Genomic DNA, 5,486 nt, shown 5'->3' with positions numbered 1-5,486 from the left:
TTTGTTTGTTTGTTTTTTCTTGCAGTACTGGGGATTGAACTCGGGACCCTATGCTTGCCAGGCAAGTACTTATTCTACTGAGCTATCTCCCTGGGCCCTGTAGAAGCTCTTATTCTTTAGCTTTTCCTTTTTTTTTTTTTTGTACCAGGAATCAAACTCATGACCTCACGCTACCAGGCAGGCACTATGCTGCTATATCCCCAATCCTTAATTTTTCTCCTTTGTGTCTCTGTATTTTGTCCTTTTTTTTTTTCTATAATGATGATTCACTACTTATAAACTGGCTCAAAATCATGAAACATTAAAATTATGTTATAGCATATAAACTATATAATTAGACTTGATCTTAGTCAAAAGGCTGAGAAGCGATTAAACTATATAATTAGATACTTATATTATTAGGTAGTTCACTTATAAACTAAGTATTTTATATTTTGTATACTTACAAATAAAGTATTAACTGACTTCCTATTTGTCAAAATGTATATTCTTCTTACATTTTATAATTACAATCTATGGAACAGGGACAATCAGCAGAAAATGCATAAGATATAAAAGAGAGTATGATGGAAAATTGTGAATTGGCCAATTATATACTGTACATACAAAATAGTTATCAAATGTCAAATCAAATTGCTAACATTTCAAAAGATATTGAGGGACTATCTCTGGGATATTCTTCTTGTTACTGTCAACTGACTAGCTCTGGGGGCCCGGCTGGAAGCCCTGGATTTGGTGGTCCCTTAGCCCTCACCATGCCCCGGGCATTGGGCCCCCCTCCCCCTTTGCACTCAGTTCACATGTGGCCCGTGTTCACAGGTCTGTCTATAAATGAGGATCCCAGGTCTGCCACCTGCCTCCACCACTAATTCACAGTACTACTTGAGGCTCCTTCTGAGAAACTAGGATGCTTTCTTTCTTTCTTTCTTTCTTTTTTTTTTTTGTTTGTTTTTTAAGTAATATCAAATCTCACCAAAGGCAAAATCTTACAGCAGTTTAAATAGGAATCTCATATCATGATTTTCTAAGAGAAGTAATATCTTGAGAGTTACCAGTGAGCCGGCCACTCTGGAAGAGTGAGACCAAGTACCTACCAGATACCCTCAGAAATAAGTTACAACACTTCTGTCCCTTGGGGCTTTGTCACTAGTGGGCTGCTCCTGCAAGTGGGCACTGCCCTCTTGGGCTGGTGTTTCCAGGGCTTCCAGTGAGGAGTAGAGTGAATTGGGCTCATCCCATCCCTCTCTTCTTTGCCCACCTCTCCTGGAGGATACCTTCTTCCTGGCATCTCTATCCCACGAGAAGGTTCAAATATCATTTGGGAAACAAGAACAACCCTGTTCACATTGGGCCCCTCTGCACCATGGTAGGAGAGGCACTGGGTGATTGGGTGAGGATGAGCAGGTGCTCATGTAAGATGGCACAACACAGGTAGGAGATCTGGAGAGAACTTCAGAGGTTTCTTCAGTGAAGTAGAACAAAGAACAATGAAGGCTTCTCTTCTTGCCTTGGATGGCAAAGTCTTTTGTTTTCAGTGTGCATCCAGCGACTCTTGAGATTCCGAGGAATGTGCTTGTAGTTCCAAGAGTGAGAGAGCTGAACTGTAAAGTACACAACCACAAAGTCAAGAAGATTCCCTAGAGAACGTTCTCTCCTCGAATGACACGCCATCATTTTACCCTTACTGTCTCTTCTACAAAACCTCCAAAACTATTCTAAAAAGCACCTCTTCTTTTAAACAGAAACTTGTTAACAATTTTCCTTCCTTTCCTGTTTGTATATCACTTGGTGGGAATTTGCACAACTTACCAAAAATTCCATGTTTGTTATTCCATTTGACTCTTACTGTAGGAGACTCTTCCAGGTCCTCGTCTCAGTCCAAGAAGCCAATATTTATAGTCCCAAAGTTACATTATTGGAATCCCATCAAATTGATTCCAATCTACCACTTACAGTGCAACCCACGGTGAAAATAAAGACACTAAACTATATTTTCAGTCATCAGGGAGTCAAGGGACTCTTAAGTCCAGCCACAAAGATGGCTTTCTGGAACCCAGAGAGAGTGACCCAGGGCCTCACCCAGTTTTTATTCAGTGGGGGAGTGGCTTGAGGAGGATTGACTGAGAATTGTGGGAAGTAGGTGATCACTGTGAGCTGAGCTAGGTGGGTGGCCTACATTTACCTCTGCCATATGCAAAGAGGAGATGCAGAGACATAAATCTGCATTATATAGTATCTAATGTTTTGGTAAGTCTGGTGCTTCAGCTTTGATGTAGTCTTTCAAGCTCCAGGAAGTCACAGCCTCTGTCTCGAGGCTTGATTCTAGCTGGTAGCGTGGAGCATTAGCTCTAAGGTCCTGTCTCAATCCGGCTCACATTAAAGAGCAGCAGGTCTAGGTTATCAGGGAAACACACATACCACCTTCAAAGACTATCACCAGCACCTCAGCTAGACCAATACACATTGCTTAAGGCCAACTGAAGGATAAACAGAAGTCCCAGCCAGCTCTGTACTGAACAATACAAGGAAATAGGGTCAGGCTCAGCCAAAATGGAGACAGTCGCTCTTCTTTCAAGGAGAGCTACTCAGGTGGTCCTCCACACTTATAATCCTGGGAGTTGGGATTATTGTTCTCATTTTATGAAAAGTGCTCTGTTACTCTCCTAAATTTGGCATGGGGGAGATGAAACTTGAACTCAGGTCCTCCATAACAAATGCCTCAACCTTTTCACTCTTTAAGACTAGATTTGAGAGGGCATTTTTAATGCAAGCAGGGAAGAAGGCGATGTAAGAACAGGAAGTCAGCAGAGGCGGTGGATATTTCTTCAGTGTGTGGGCACCATGTCACATTGCAGAAGACTTGCCCAACAGAGCTGCTGCCATGATGGGAATGTTCTTTACTTGAGCACACTGAGGCAGTGACAAACCAGAGCCACATGCATACATCTGTACTTAAAATATGGTGACACGACTAGGAGCAACTGCTTTTCTAATTGCATTTAATTTTAATTAACTTATGTTTAAAAAAACGCATGTAGCTAGTGGTTGCCACGTTGGAGAGTGCAGGTCACAACACAGTATTCCTGCTACATGCATTGAGATGTCACCAAGGCTCGTGACCAACAGCTGTGTTTGCCTCAGACCTTAGGGTGAAGGTCAGCATCCCCAGACATTCTCAGTAGGTCCTCTGCCCCTGGGGAAAGGGATGGCGTGGTTCAGAGCTCTGGGCTGCACAGGCTCTGCAGCTGCAAGACCTGTGTCTGGGCTGCCAACGCGGGGTCCAGCGGGGCTCTGGCTCCCTCTACAGGGCATGGCCAGCGTTGCTGTCGACCTCACTTCCTCTTCCAGGTGCCCTAGTCCAGGTCTCTGGAGGCTGCTACCCCTTTTCGTCAAGGCAGCACAACTTCATTTAACAATAGAAATAGACACTGTCTGCTCAAGGTCATAGCTGAGAAGGGAGAGGGACCTTTGACATAGTCTCCTCAAGCCCCACTTCTGCTGTTCTGCGTCTGTCTGGCCTCTGTCCTGAGGAATGACCCCCTCGGGGATTCATATATATATTTTGGTCACTTATTCATGAAACAATCTCTGTCTGATCTTAAAGATTTTTCTGGACTATAATTCTACTGTTTAAACTCTTCTTTGTGTAGATATTAGGCTTAGCTCTCTCACACAAAAACTCCTCAATGATAGACAGTGTTTAACCATTTGGGGTAAGGAACTACACACAAATCTTAATGTTCTTCCGAGCAGGAAGTTCTCCTCCATGTCTAACTTCACTAATCTCCTAGCCCCCTCTGACTCAGCTGCAAAACGCTCAGCCCAGCCAGATGGGCAGGTCATTTAGCAGGTTGTATTCTGCTAGAAATGTAGAAGCTGTAACTGGCACACTTTGTTCAAAGCCAAAAGTTCAAAGTTTCGATTGTAGCCTTGCTGATTATACCACATTGTGAGTGCTGAATAAGGGGCACCAGTAAAATGTACCAGAGATAGGCTGAGGAGATAGCTCAGCAGGCTAAGCTCCTGCCTGGCAAACACAAAAAACGGGTTTGATCCCCAAAACCACGTGACGTGCCAGCCCCCGAACCTAGGGGGGGCCAGGAATTCCATGCTGGCCACAGAATCCAGGTGTGGTGGCACACACCTGTAATCCCAGTACTGTGAAGGCTAAGACAGGAAGATCCCTACGAGTCTGAGCTGTGTAGGGAGACCCTGTACCAAATAAATAAATAAATAAAATGTAGCAGAGAATTTGTTGCAACAAAGATGCTCAGAATAAATCACCCCAAAATTCCAACAACCAGGAAACAGCCACAGTGGGTGAGTAATTGAGATCCTTCTGGATATTATATCTCACTTTTAATGATGCTGTTTGAGTATATGGCCCCATTTCTCTCTATAATTAGAGCAAATAAATATTTTCAAGTGGATGCTTATGGCAGACTTTGGAAATATTAACCTGTTATCACCAGAGTTGCACTGCAGAAGGCAAAGTTTGGATTTTAACATAGAAAATACATTCTAAGCTTCACTCATCTCAAAACAAAATGGAAGCAAAAATTAATCTCATGGGACTGTTGTCTGATATCTGGCCAGAAAGATGAGGGCTGCTGGCTTCCACTTCACCGCTTGGAAAGTTGTTCAGTTATTTCAAACACTGCCACAGTAAAAGCCAAAGAAGACTTGGAATTTAAAGTAGTGGATAGAAACGCCAAGTCTTCCACGTAATAATCATGGGTGATTAAAGTACTTTTCAAGAATATTCACTCTTTCTTGCACCACCTCTAGGAAGGAATTGAAATGTCTTGTTTCTTGGCTTTGGGTGTGGCCCCATGACTCGCTTGGGCCCACAGGAATGGTGGAAGACATGATAAAATTCTTGAAATGTGTATGTGTGCTATAAATGGGTTCTCGATCCTCTGTCCCAGCGGAAGCCCTGGGAAAGGGAAAACAGAGACACAGGATGAGACCTAGCCCAACTTCTCAAACCCAGTTGGGATCAGCAAAGTCTCAACCACCTTAAGCACAAATAAATGACTACTTCTCTCAGTTTGGGGATGGTTTCTAGTGCAATTTCTAATTGATGCTTGACGAAGACTTGGGCTTGGTTAGCATGGGTATTGTGATAGCTACAGCATAGGGGTCTAAATGATTACCACTTTATCTACGTAAGACCAAATAGTGCCTCCCACCTCCCTTCCAGCAACCCTGACGTTGTATACAGTGACAATTTAGCTAAACTGAGACTGATACCATGCAACCATATACAAAGCCCTTCCTGGACCTCATTGCTGTCCAATGATGTTTATATTTTTAATCCCCGGATGAAATTATTGGAATTCTAGCAAGTTCATTCCAATTTACCATTTCCAGTTCATGGCACAAATAAAGACACAAACACATATTTTAAACGGTGGGGCTCAGTAGAATAACTGCTTGCCTGACAAGCTCAAGGGCGTGAGTTCAATCCCCAGTTCAGCAAAAAA

Source organism: Octodon degus, unplaced genomic scaffold (genome assembly GCF_000260255.1).
Source record: "Octodon degus isolate 3935 unplaced genomic scaffold, OctDeg1.0 scaffold00043, whole genome shotgun sequence".
Taxonomy (NCBI): domain Eukaryota; kingdom Metazoa; phylum Chordata; class Mammalia; order Rodentia; family Octodontidae; genus Octodon; species Octodon degus.
Note: the sequence above shows the minus strand (reverse complement) of the source record.